Here is a 15,150-nt window from a genome sequence, read left to right as displayed (position 1 = left end):
CTCTCAGATAACCTTCAGATTCCTAAGTTAGTCGCATACTGCCATGTATCTATATACTGCCATCATGAGCTGAGTTCACCCTAGAAACTAAAAACATCCACACACAAGTTCTCTAGTTTGAGATGGTTTGGCAAAGGAGTGTGGGATAGGTGTATCACCAGAAGAATTATGCCTTAATTGATTGAAAGGGTTTGAATTTGATTAAGGGATTGAAATCACCCTTCTTATCTTGACATGCAAAATTATTTGTGGCATTGAAGGCTGTTATTTTAGCTGCCTACCTGGTCACCAGGGAAAAGTAGTTGCAATGCCTTAGGCAAGCTTAAGTGGGTAGATGATTGGAATGAGGCTCAGAGTGCTTACCGGAGGAGGCCATTATGTTTTTAATGATGGGGGCAGGTTGTCAAAGACACGGGAAATAGTTTGTACAAGCATGGCTGCAAAGCTGGTTGAAAAACCAGGGCTCAAACTCTGGTCTCCTGAGTTGCAGTCCTATACTTTATCAATATGTCATTCTGATTGCTGCATTTTAAAGACCAAAGATTGCTAATAGACTTAGGAGATTTGTCATTGATATATTGTTTTTATCTAGAAATAGGTAACCAGGATATAACACCTCTCAGTACAGCAGCCAGAAGTTAAGTTGAATCTCAATTGAAAGCTGATTACTAAACTTTAAAATACTGGGTAAGACATAGCAGCTTTGCCACAAAATGTTAAATAAGCTTCTTCATATTAGGAATGTTATAAACAGGGTTATAACCAGCAAGTTTATTAATATTTTGTAAATCTCCATTTTGTGATGCACCTTTGTATGCAGATAACAGGTAAGTAATGCAGTAGATCTTTTCTGTGTAATTACACTATTTTATTCTATACAGTCATTTGTATTTTACTTGCAGATATTATGATGCAGCCTGTCCTGTTGGTTCCTGAAGTCTATCATTACAAAGATCATAAAAGTGTAACACTTTGGCAGCGATTGTATAATTAGTACCACTTAATTTGTGGTATATAAGTACAATCTATGCATACTTGAATTTGATAATTCCTGTTATTTTTCTTCTCTCTAAAGAAAAAGGGAGGGTTTTCTACAATTTTATTACTGGGTGAAGACCAAACTGTCCTAGTCAGAGAAAAGTTAATAGAGTTTTTTATACTGTGAGGGCTATGCTGAGTAGGTAGTTTCATATTTGGAAAATCCCTTCATTTTGGCCATACTCTACTCCCACTTTTATAAATGGCTTGGATTTAAAGGGATGAAAACTGGAAAGATTATAGTGTAAGTTTTGGTACCGGACAATGTATTTGTTTCCCAAGTTTTCTGGTTTTAGTTTTGAGGTGTTCTGTTCATCTGTTTTATGTATGCTTCTATGCAAGTATGTATGTTTTCTTTAAGGAATAACATGCTTTAGGCTACTGATAAATATGGGTTGAAGTCATCTTGTCAAGATAACGTAGGCCATCCCCTTCCGACATGAAGCAGACTTCACAGTCTTTCCAGGCAATCTATTGCACTGCTTCACCGTCTGTACTCTAAGGAAGATTTTCCGAAAGTATATCCTGAATATTTCTTTTTTGCAATTTAAAGTCATAATTTCTCACCTTATTCAGTATTGACATAGAGAAAACTTTAAAAAAGCTTTTCTGCATCTTTCAAGGCTATCATTATGCCTCTTCTACCCTCTATGGCCATGCTCAGCCATATAGCTCCAAATGTTTCAGTCTTTTGCTATAGGACTTATATTTTATACCTTCAATTATTCTTACTGTCCTTCTCTAGACTTTCTCCATCCGATTCACCTCTTTGTTGAAATGCAGTACTGTCAGAATACCCCAGTAGAGCCATTACTTTATGTGTTTTTAAGCTTTATTACAGTTTCTACATCCCAGTGAGCTGTTTTCCATTTTCAGAACAGCACGTTGTGGGTGATTCATGTTTTTCTGATTTGTTACAGCTCTTGTGTCCTTTTGAAAGAGCTGCTGTCACTTGTTTTCTATCCTTTATTTGTTTACTTGATTATTTCTTTTTAAATGAAGACCCTTGCATTTGTCTCTGTTGAATAGCATACTTCCTTTTTTTCTCAGACTATTTCTTCCATTTGCAAAGATCTTCTGGAATTTTAATTCTTTCCTCCTGAATACTTTCAGTGCCTCTTAGCTTTTATCTGAAATTTGATGAGTATAATTTATTTTCTGTCAACGTGGTCAAGAGTGAAAAAATATATAGAACCAGACCAAGATCAGACTCGGAACCTCATTTGACAGTCTTCATTTCTGACAGTGTTTCATTACTAGCTGCTCATAAGGACACTTAACAAATGGTTTTGCATCTATCGAAGAGTAGTTTCACCTAGCCATATTTCTGTATGTTGTCATGGTGAGACGATGTTAAAAGCCTCTTAAAATCAAGATGCAGACCATCAAGTCATCCTCCTCTCTTTACAAAACTTGCTTCCATTCTGCATTTGTACAGCAATAATACAGTAAGATTTGTGTCATAGATTCTCCGGTGCCTACACCCTTCCAATATGTATTAATAATATAATACTTATACCTGGTGTTTGTAAAGCTCATTTTTCAAAGTGGGCCACATCAGCATATAGCTACAGCTAATGCCTCTGTTCTTCACGTACATATTTCCAGATTGGATACAGAATGAAATTAACATCAATCGGTTTTGCCAACTTTACCAATGTAATCTCTAATGAGAGTGAAATTAATAAAAGCCAGAGCAGCTCTGTCTGGAAACACTGAGCAGAAAACCGGTTAGCTATGGCCTCAGTACCCGAAATCCCTTTCTCTGTGAAGTTCTGAAATGGGAGGAAGGACTAGTAGAGAAAGAATAATCTGCTCCCCTAGGCGAGGTGACTTCAGATATTTCAGGATCCAGCTGATGGGAGGCTACAAGAAGTTACTGCTTTCTTCTAGTAAGTTGCTCATGAACTCATTAGAAACCCGAGTACTCTTTCCAACAGTTTGACACAGAAAAGTTGACTTCTTAAGTAGGTGTTGTTCATATAAGTTGACTTCTTAAGTAGGTGTTGTTCATATACAGTGGGAGCCTTCATATTAAATGAAGTCTTTTATCCATCAGGATGTTTGAAAGATTTTTTGAATACTATCTGCAGGGCTGAGTGGGAATAAGAGAAAGGATATGAATGAAAGGCTTGTGCGGTTGTGTGGATGTGGGTGGCAAAGTTCCTTACCATTGACTATACCTGTATGGTACTGTCAAGCTCTTCTCTTTCTCAAACTTCTTAACTGATTTTGATTCAGGCTCCTATAAAAAGGTTGATGTTTCCTTCATATTGGAACAGCCTTCAACCTTGTCTCCCAGTGAAGGCTTCAGGTACATTACAGTTGGCCTCTTTCTTTTTTCTGATTTTATTCTCTTCTCTGTGTTTTTTCTAGCTGTGTTTAATTCTGCAGGGTGTAGCTGAGAGCATGCCAGTATCACGAAATGTGCAAAGAATGTTGAGCTATATATTGAGAAAAATGACCTTTTTTTTGTGAATAAACCCCAGTAATTGTACAGCCTATTAGGCATGTGATTGTATTTGCATAAGTATTTTCATCTGCTATGTCTAAAAACCATAAATATAATAAATTAATTAGATAGGAGCATGCAAGACTTGGCCATTGGAAAACCATGACAAGTACTTCTGCTTTCCATGTCACTCTGAGTGTGCATCTACCTTTAGTCAATCTATCAGGGCCACACTAAGGATGTTGGTAGAGCTATCTATGTGGGTGCTGCTGGAAAGGGGGCCACACAGACACCAATATGCCAGAACCCCTGATGTTGCTGGATCCTGGGCAGTTTTCCTCCTTACCTGTACTTTCCACACAGTACAGATCTTTTTGCATTCAGATTTTTGTTACATCTGGCTAGTAATCATTCCACATGCCTCAAGGGTGCAATCATCTGTAATCATCTACAGACGTACACTTGCAGCTACATTACTGATTTTACTCTTCACGTAATCCTAGAGAATGTTTTTTATGTGATTTACAGTGCTACATATTGCTTCAAATATTCTGAAAAGAAAAAGGAAGTCCAGAATGAAAGATACCTAAAAGTTAAAAAATATTCTACAAAGTAAGTGAAAGAAGTTTTATACCATGAAAGATCATTCTGAAAGGAGAAGAAGATCTTATTCTATGCTGTATCATCAACCCATCTGTCATTTGCTAGGGCCAGTACCCTATTAAATGATACTAATTACATGTCATACCTGCAGATAGTATTTGATAAAGACTATCATATTAATGTCCATTTTACGTATAGGAGATAAACACACACATGTTTTACCTTGGAGAAAAAAAATATTTCAATGGGAAGGAGTGCCTAAAAGCACATATACAAAAATTACATCTGTATTAAACCTTACTTGCCTTACAGTAGAAGTGAACACTGTTCAATGCCACAGTGAGCAAGCAAAATGATTTCATTTCTTGGGCTGTATAACAGCAACAGAGGTTTAGGTCTCAGATATTTTGTACTTTTATAATAAGGCCTTTTCCCTTATAATATGTGACCCAGTATTTAAATATTCTTTGCATACCTACAGTTGAGAGCTTTTTTTAAATTGATAAGTATAAGAAAAGTTTTTAGGTGTCACTGTGAAAAATGTCTGCCATGATTAGATTAAAAGTGAACCTAATTTAATATTTGTTAAAGAAAACATCATGGTGGGGCCAAAGTCAACTTCCTCAATTCACTTATAGGTATTGTTTTAATAAAAGACTTATACAGGGATCAAAATAGCCCCTTTGTTTTCCCAGAATTTGAAAATTTACCTACCAAACACAGGAGTCACATTGGTTCTCTTAGGGGTTCTTTTTTGATGGGGAAGACTTTTGAGTGTGCAACCAGTTTGAATTGCAAAAGTTCTGCTCTTAGACTGGAAGAAGAATGGGGTGGCATTAGGTCCATCTTTCAGAAGGAAGTAATTAAGGTTAAGATAGTATGCTGTGAATCTGGATTTTGCACCTCACTGCCACAATCCATTAAGTGCATTTTCCATGAAAGATTTAAAGTTGCCTAGAGGTTGGGTACCTGTAGAATTCATAGTGGCTGAGTAATGTGTTGGGTGGTGAGGTGTGGTGGACACATGAAAGCCAACCAACTGGAAAGAGAGGAAAGATGCTCACACCAGCCTGGAATAAAAGCTGAAAAGTCAGCCTAAATCAGATCCCAAATTAGATACTCCTAGAAACAGCAACCATTCAGAGCTACAAGTCCATTTGTTTATGCGGACACCTATATCGTGAATTTGGGTGCAGGGAGTCTGATACAGGTTCTTAACAAGAAAGTAAAAGTGACCCTCACTTTTATATAGTAGTGCAGTGGTCAAAGTGAGAGACCTGAAATGTGGAAGGATGCCCTACTCAGCCCTGTATACAGGGGCCAGGGCAGAGCACCTTTCCACCTCCCTCCCTCTGAGGCTTTCCTGGCCCTGGGGGAAAGTGAGCAACGTGGGACTGGTGACTAGAGGGAGTACTGTAAAGACCTACTCTTTGTCGTTCTTCCATGAAGTTATTTCACATTTTTCTCTATGAACTGCCTAACACAAGAATGTATAAAACCACCTGTAACATTTAGGAGGCTGAATGTTAACAAGATATACCAACATAAAAGAAAACACTTGAAAGTCCAGCTTGCCATTGCTGCTGCCACTGAATGAATAAAAAAGCTTGTCACTGGTGGCAGAGGCTGACCTTTTCATTTCTCTGTCACTCTGTCACACTTGTGTCTTGATGGCAGTATTAGAATCATAGAATCATAGAATCATTTAGGTTGGAAAACACCTTTAAGATCATTGAGTCCAACCGTTATCCTAACACTGCCAAGTCCACCACTAAACCATGTCCCTAGAACCACGACGTCTACACATCTTTTAAATACCTCCAGGGGGGGTCACTCACCCATTTCCCTGGCCAGCCTGTTCCAATGCTTGACAACCCTTTCAGTGAAGAAATTTTTCCCAATATCCAATCTAAACCTCCCCTGGCACAACTTGAGGCCATTTCCTCTCCTATCACTTGTTACCTCGGAAATGAGACTGACACCCACTTCACTACAACCTCCTTTCAGGTAGTTGTAGAGAGCGATAAGGTCTCCCCTCAGCCTCCTCTTCTCCAGGCTAAACAACCCCAGTTCCCTCAGCCGCTCCTCATAGGACTTGTTCTCCAGACCGTCCACCAGCCACTTGATCTTTCCAGGTCCCTGTCATGGACAAAAGAAGCAGGTGGATTATGACTGATTAGCTGTCCTAGGCAACTGCCCAGTTTGCCAGCTCTGAGCCTTCCAGGTCCATGAGGAACAGTGAATTGTGAGTTGATGAACAGAATAAAAATGGTATTTGCAGGTTATTTGTTCAAAGTAGGAAATACAGCTGAAAAGAATTGCAAGGGTGTTTTCAGCCTCTTAATATAGGCAACTGCCCAGTTTGCCAGCTCTGAGCCTTCCAGGTCCATGAGGAACAGTGAATTGTGAGTTGATGAACAGAATAAAAATGGTATTTGCAGGTTATTTGTTCAAAGTAGGAAATACAGCTGACAGTGAAAAGAATTGCAAGGGTGTTTTCAGCTTCTTAATATGTCTCCTTTCTCCCCTCACTGTCCTTTTGCAGTCATCTCCGCCTGAATGAAGCCAGTGTCCTTTTGCACAGACATAGATGGCCAGAAATGCAGATCAGCATCACCACCACAGCCTGAATCCCTTGTCTCTGAATCATTTGGTATCTGGGATAATAGAAAACAATGAGGGGATGTAATTGTTAAATCAGAGGCTCCATTTAATTGTACCTGTTAAAGGCTGAGAAATTGAGCTCTTAGGAAGAAATAGTTAGCTCAGTAATGATTTCATCAAAATTTGTGGTCAGACTCTTTAATTCTACATTCTTTAATTCTCCATCTACATAGATGATATGTATGCTTGATATACGTATTGAGTCTTAATATTCTGTTTATTCTAGCAAGTTCATCATAATATTAAATACTTTGATAAACAGGTCTAATTTTATTCCACTTAGGCAGCTCTTTGATTCAGGCACTTCCATGTAAAGTGCTTAATAAGGAAGCCTTCATCCATGACCATGGCCTGTGGAGTTATCATGTGGTAACATGACAAGTGATAACAATGTTAATGTGTGAAGGTGTCAGAACATAATTAGGGAAGGCATTCAGACTGTCTAGCAATAGAACTTGTATTTTCTAAATGTGACCCAAAATGACTTAAAGCATGCTCCATTAGTCCACCAATTGAGAAACCAGTGAAAATCATTATTTCAGAAATGGTGATAGATTTTTGTTTTTCTCACTGGAATTCCTTTCTGGGCCTTGCAGATGGAAAGCATCTGATCCCAGCTGAGACACTGTTGTGGGCAAATGAGTCTCTACTCAGTGAATTTCACTTATTTGGTTTACTGCCAATTAATATAAACTTACAATCATTCATTCAGGTATTGAGAAGCAAGGAAGACAAACAGCTAAAGAGACACTTAGGGAAAACACCTTTCCTCCTTCGCCTATCTCAACTTCAGTCCACACACCTCTCCTCCCCATGCCTTAGTCCCCACTGCTCTGCTTTTGCAGCATGTGAGGTGGGAAGTGGTGCAGGAAGCTGGGGTCAGAGTATAGTGGTTTCTTTTATTTTTGCTCTCCTTGTTTCTTACTCTGCTGCTGCTCCTTCCTTCTTAATCAGCTCCTCTGCTCCAGAATGGGCGTAGCCATGGACTGCAGTCCCTTCACAGGAGTACCTGCTCTGACATGCCCCTGCTACCAAAAACCTGCCAGTTATAACCACTGCAGGCACCTAAATAAACCTAGGTATAACAACTTAGACCATCTTTACATGGGCACCTTCTGAAAATTATACAGGCTTTTGGTGAGCATACAGGAGTCAGTTCGTATGCCCTGTGCAGGTGAGAACAGTTTGCAGTCCTCACTGTGTTGTTCCTCTTGGGAAATAACTCTAGTTACAAAGCATGTGAACGCTGTGAGGGGTGAAGCATGGCTATGTGAATAAGGTAAACAAGTTCAGTTTGTACCTTAGATATAAGGAACAAGTTGAAAGGAAGTCAACTAGCAAATTCCTGTTTAGGCTTAAGGCACAATACTATTTTCACTAGTCACAGTTTCTTAAGGACCTGCTTACAAGGCTATGTTTAGTTTCTTGTCGGAAAGAGTTTAAAAGCAGAAAGCTTTGGGAGTTTTGTTTTTTCTTTGAGGTTTCTTTTTATTTGGCAGGAAAAGAAACGTTTGAGGTGTGACCAGGTGGATGATCTACTCAGCCTGGTGGCAGAGCTACGAGAGGAGGTAGAAAGGTTAAGGAGCATCAGGGAGTCGGAGAAACAGATCAACTTGAGGAACCATGCTCTGTCCACCCTGAGACAGAAGCTGGATCAGCCACCAGAAAAAATGCAAGATCAAGGGGGTCCTATATCGTCCCCTTGCCAGGCTGTAGGCAGTACCTTAAAGGGAATGAGAGAATGGAGGCATGTCCATGCTCGGGATGGTAGGCAAACCCCCTCCTTGCCCACCTTGCCTCCCCAGGTGCCTCCGCACAACAGGTATGAGGCTCTGGACATGGAAGGACAGTCCATGGATGAAGTGGACGATAGTCCAGATACATCTTGGCCATAGGAGTTGCCAAGGCCAGAAACGCCTACCCCCTGCATCATGACCACCCCCACGAGGAAGAAAAGACAGGTTATAGTTGTGGGCAAATCCCTTCTGAGGCGAACTGAAGGTCCCATATGCCAGACAGACCCTTCTTTTAGGGAAGTCTGCAGGCTCTCTGGGTCCCAGGGTAAGGACGTCACTAGGAAACTTCCTAGCCTCGTGTAGCCCTTGGACTACTACCCACTACAGCTTTTCCATGTGGGTGGAGACAAAGCTACAATTCGTAGTCCAAGGGCAATCAAAAGACACGTCAGGGGATGGTTGGTAAGGGAATCTGGAGCAAAGGTTATTTTTTCCTCCCTCCTTCTAGTTGCAGACAGCAATATAGGAAGAAACAGATGGGCCCAGTCTATTAATCAGTGGCTCTGTGACTGGTGCCACCACTACAATTTTGGGATTTTGATAATGAGATGGCCTACATGGCACCTGCTTTCTGGCATCTGATGGGATTCACCTTTCTCAAAGGGGGAAGAGGGTCTTTGCTTGCAAGCTAGTGGGGCTCATTGACAGGGCTTTAAACTAGACTCAGAGTGGGAGGGGGATAATATCAGGCGCAACCACAACAAGCTGTGGGATGATGAACCAAGGTTAGAGGGACAGATGCTAGGAAGATCTACCTGATCAACCTAGTGGCCTTCTATGATGTAGTGATGACATCAGTGGACAAGGGAAGAGCTAAGCATGTCATCTATCTGGACTTCTGCAAGGCCTTTGACACAGTCCCTCACAACATCCTTATCTCTAAATTGGAGAGAGATGGATTTAGTGGGTGGACTGTTGGGTGGATGAGGAATTGGTTGGATGGTCGCATCCAGAGGGTAGTGATCAGTGGCTCAAAGTCCAGATGGAGATCAGTGACAAGTGATGTCCCTCAGGGGTCCGTCTTGGAACCAGTACTCTTTAATACCTTCATCAGTGATAAAGACAGTGGGATTGAGTGCACCCTCAGCAAGGTTACAGACGACACCAAGCTGAGCGTTGTGGTTGACACAGCTGACGGACGGGATGCCATCCAGAGGGACCTGGACAAGCTTGAGGAATGAGCCTATATGCACCTCATGAGGTTCAACAAGGCCAAGTGCAGGGTCCTGCACCTGGGTCAGGGCAACCCCCAGTATCAGTACAGGCTGGGGGATGAAGGAGGTGAGAGCAACCCTGCCGAGAAGGACTTGGGGGTCCTGGTGGATGAAAAACTGGACATGAGCCAGCAAAATGTGCTCGTAGCCCAACCATAGTTCGAAGGCCAGCCATATCCTGGGCTGCATCAAAAGTAGTGTGGCCTTCAACCACTCTATTCTGCCATGCTGAGACCCCACCTGGAGTCCTGCATCCAGTCCTGGAGCCCTCAGCACAGGAGAGACATGGACCTCTTGGAGCGGGTCCAGAGGAGGGCCACACAAATGGTCAGAGAGATGGAACACCTCTCCTATGAGGCCAGGCTGAGAGAGTTGGGGTGGTTCAGCCTGGAGAAGAGAAGGCTCTGGGGAGACCTTATTGCAGCCTCCCAGTGTTTAAAGGGGGCTTCTAAGAACGGTGGGGACAGACTTTATAGCTGAGCCATTTGTGATGGGACAAGGGGTAATGTTTTAAACTAAAAGCAGGCAGATTTATACTAGATATAAGGAAGAAATTTTTCATGAGAAGGGTGGTGAACCACTGGCACAGGTTGCCCAGAGAGGTGGTAGATGCCCCATCCCTGGCAACATTGAAGGTCAGGTTGGACAGGGCTCTGAGCAACCTGACCTAGTTGAAGATGTCCGTGGTCATTGCAGGGGTGTTGTACTAGGTGACTTTTAAAGGTCCCTTCCAACCCAAACTATTCTACGATTTTATGAAAAGTACTAATTCAGTTGTTGGAACTTGAAAGTAGACAAATGTATTTAGGAAAACATGAACATTTTCACCATGTCACAGAATCACAGAATCATTAAAGTTGGAAAAGACCTTTAAGATCATCACATCCACCCGCCAACCCAACACCACCATGGCCACTAAACCATGTCCTGAAGTGCCATGTCCACAAGTTTTTTGAACACTTCCAGTGATGGTGACTCCACCATCTCCCTGGGCAGCCTGTTCCAATGCTTGACCAGTCTCTTAGCAAAGAAATGTTTCCTAATATCCAATCTAAACCTCTTCTGGCTTAATGTGAGGCCATTTCCTCTTGTCCTATCACTAGTTGCTTGGGAGAAGAGACCAACACCCACCTCTCCACAATCCCCTTTCAGGTAATTGTAGAGCGTGATAAGGTTTCCCCTCAGCCTCCTCTTCTCCAGGCTAAACGACCCCAGTTCCCTCAGCTGTTTCTCATAAGACTTGTTCTCCAGATCCCTCACCAGCTTCATTGCCCTTCTTGATTTTGTATCAGTACGTATTGCTACCTGTAAAAATAATCACCAGGAAGTCAATGTGAAAACATTTGATCTCTCTCCTAAAACTATGCTAGAGCCCACAGAGAAGTTACTCACTTTGGTGCAGGAAACACTTAGTAAAAATGTCAGCTTTTTTGCTATACAAATTAAATTCTTCTAGTTTAATGCTGGATTAAATTATGCCAGGATTTCCTTTGGGATTTAGGATTGATTTTTTATTATTTAGCTTGATGATTTTGTCTCAGTCTTGTATGTGGCTGAGAAGTGAATGACGTGCGGTCATAGCATGGGCAAAGTAGTCTTTGTGTTTTGCTTTGTGTTTTTCTAACTATGATTCTGACACTTTGATACTTTAAACAAAATATAACAGAAAAGAAGTAATGCCAACTTCAGTATTTTTGGCAGAGTAATGCCAATGGGTTAGTATTTTCTTTGCTTGTAAATATCTGTGCTGTATTTTAGCATTTGTATTCTTAAGTGTTGTTTTACAATTGTATTAATTGTTGATTTTACTCCTGGTTTTACATTTTCTTGTTCTCCAAACATTTCTTAATGATTCTAAACCTGTTATTCCTCCCTGTAGTGAAAAAATGCAGAACTACAGTAGATTCAGTTCTCATAGAATACAAAAACGCACTTTTTGACACAACATTCTTCTCTCTCATTGCTCACCTTTAATTCCACTAACTTTTTAGCGACTCTTTCCTTTGAGGTTCCAAATTCCAGTTTGCGTAGAGACTTAGCTTCAGAAAGCACAATAATGACCATCTTTCTGCAATGGTTTTACCCACAAACACCGTTTTCCATTTATGCTCTTCAGAAGAATGTGTAATTTTTGCCGTCATGCGAGTTTGAAAGTATTGGAAGCTCTGTTCATCTTACATTATGCTTGCTTATGTTCTTTGTTAGTATTATGTCTTGTACAGGATGCTGGATAATACCTTTTAGATCAAATTTTCCTCTCACTGAAATTTTCTTGGTCCATCAAGTAGAAACAATGTTTTAGGGACCCTTGTTGTGATCCAAAGCAATAAAGATGGCTTTTCCGTGATAATTTTTTTCTCAGAAATTCTAGTTTTGTTTGCCAAGTCATGACTTTTTTGATGCCTTGTTCATGTGCTGCCTTTCATGCTTTTATGTCACCGAGATGGCTGATTTACCACATTTTTCTCCTTAAGGCTTCTTTTTTGAACGCCTTATCCTCCATGTGCAATTAATATCATTATTAACTTACTAATTGAACAATTAAAACAGTTCCAGGCATTCTGGCCCATCCTCCCTCTACTGCTGACATGCCTAGTAGTTTAGTTGATATCAACCTTAAAATAGAAAATACGATTGATATAATCTTGAACTGACAGAACTGAGATTTGGCAATGCAGCGTGTTGAAAATTCATTTTGCTGTTAGAGAATTACTCAGACTTGTCTAAGAAGCAAGACGATATGATTTAATTCTCAAAGTGGTGCACCCAGAAAGGACTGTTGCTTATGAGCAGGAACAGAAATGAAGAAAACTAGGCAAACTTAATTTATCAAAATGTGCTTATATGGTATAAATATTTCCAGCCTCGGCAATGTCCATCGGACTTGCATATCTGGCATTGCACAGTAAAGCAGAGTCTGGTAAACCAACACCTTGCAGACAACAGACAACAGTAAGTTTTTCCTCTATCTCCACATTTTGCAATTTTGATCCTATTCCTGCACCTTTTCAATAAGAAATACTAGCAAGAACTTTAAAATTAGCCACATAATTTTCCAAGTAGATCAACAGTTCTGTAGTTTCCACAGCTGTGGTGGTGTGGTAGTGGTCCACTGTTTCTGTGGCTTGGCAAGGATATCCCACCTTATGCTTGTCACTTCTTCCCCTTAAATTAATGTTTATAGATTATTGCTATGTGTACTTTAGCTTAGCTCCAAAAGGAGGTGTGTCTGTTTTGTTCAGATGCAACGCTGTTGGAACATTTGTGATGCTGCGCTAGGTGGGCTCAAAGATGCTCATACTGGCTTGTTGCCTCTGCAAAGTTATTTCTTGATTTGGAGCAAAGTCCTGTCCTCATTATACCTGTTTTCTCCATTTAAATTTAAGTTTATTCGAGGGTTCATAAACCTTATAATCACAGTACGAATTTTTAAACCGTTTCCCAGGATGACTTGGCTAGCAGCTGACTGCTTTTAGATATGCTGATATGCTCAGTATAGAGTTTTCTCCTGAGCAGGCAGAGTGATTGGTCCTTATTTACTGACTTCCTTTGATCATAAATATACTGTTTATCCTTTGTAAATCACTTGCTCCCACAGCCTGACAGGACAGGGTTTATAAACCTCTATTAACTATATATGTTAGTGAATATCCCCATACATTATACTTCAAAAATACGGGTTTTCCTACTTAAAAGTTATGCAGTAAGGTTTATAAAAAGCAGACAAATGCATGTGATTCACTATTTTTTCCTGATAGACATGTGATATGGCAGTCACCCAACAATTTGGGGGTGATAGTGGTTTTAAGGTAAGTGACAATTAGCTCTGTTTAGCAAAAATTCTGTGGCACATGGCAAAATTATTATTGCTATAGAAGGACTGAACATGCCTTTCAAACCTGAGGTCTTGATGAGCCTTCCACTGAAGAGATGTAGTTTGCCAGACATCTTCAGATTATTTCAGTTTTGTTCTTTAGTATGCCAATTCCATCTAAACAAGTAGAATCATTTTAAAATGGACGTTCTCTAACTTAAGACAGTGTTAGTCAGTGAGTTTGCATGGATTGTGGATGTATGTGGAAAGAAGAAAACAGGTCATTTCTTGGTTTGCCAGGGAACACAATGCCAAAATGATCAGACTCTCGGAGAAAGCATGTTTTCTGAAAATTTGCAGTCTTTTCAAGTTCTCTGAATTCTTACTGTTGCTGAAAGGAGTCACATGTGTTGTATCATTGTTATGTGGGTGATCTAGACTAAGTTTTACTGGAGAATGTATTAGCAAAGAGCCTTTCACGAGAAAATTTCAGCAGATTAGAAACAACTGTGTCTTAAATACGTTATGTAAGACCCTGTACTTTCTGTGGAAAGCTGGAAGGCTTTATTATAAAGGCTACATCTCAACTGGTGGACCTCCATATCGGACATCCTGGTTTTATATACCCTGGCTGTGCTGTGACTTTATACCAAAGAGATACTTCATTTCTACTTCTTTACTCCTGCTTGATTTCTGTGGGGAGAAGGAACCCTGATATGTAGACCAGAAGCCAGCTCCAGTCTCCCTTCCCAGGGCTGAGGCACCAGGGGCATGACTGGGATGTAAATATTGGCTGTCGCTGATGGTCACAGTGAGCTCTTCGTATTTCTGTGTTGGAAGACTAACAGAGAGACACCTAAACCCACAGATTTTCAAAAAAAGGACACTAAGGCAATGCTTCTCATTTTAGTCAACTGAATAAGTGGCCTGAATTTGAAAAAAAAAAACCAACTAGCGGGATGCTCCAGTTAACTCCCTTAGCTATTTGATGTTTCTGTGTGCTCGCCACTTTTCTCAGTGAGGCTGTTTTTCTTTTCTCTGTTAAGCAATGGTTTAGAGACACAAAAAAATTGCATGTGGGAAGCTGTAGAGTTTTGGAAACTTAGAGTAATTTGAGCAGCCCTCCAGAATTTTAATTTATTGCTGTGTTAATCCCAAAGTAATTGAGTCTTGCTTTAAACCAGGCAATCAGGTGAAACTAATGTGAATAGATTAGTACAGTTGTCTTGTACTGACAGTCAAAGAAAACTTTACTGGAGCTGAGAGAATTCAGTGGAACATAGTTTCCCCTGCCATTTCAGGGTGTTCCGTGTTAGTTTCAGCAGCTAAATAGTTGGACCTATAATGGAATAAAACAACTTTCCAGAAAGCTTTACTTTTTCTTTTGTTCTCAATTTTGTTTGTAATTGTGGATCTTTTCTGGTGGCCATCTTTTCCTGCTATATATAGTTTGATATATCACTTGTGTCATTATAGTATGCTGCACAGAATTTAATGACCTGTCTGACATCTGTGCTGTGTGCTTCCTCCTATCTCTCTTTCATTCCCATCTGTGCCTGGGAACGCAGA

Source organism: Phaethon lepturus, unplaced genomic scaffold, assembly GCF_000687285.1.
Source record: "Phaethon lepturus isolate BGI_N335 unplaced genomic scaffold, ASM68728v1 scaffold1923, whole genome shotgun sequence".
NCBI lineage: Eukaryota > Metazoa > Chordata > Aves > Phaethontiformes > Phaethontidae > Phaethon > Phaethon lepturus.
The sequence above is the reverse complement of the archived record's forward strand: the minus strand, read 5'-3'. Positions refer to the sequence as shown.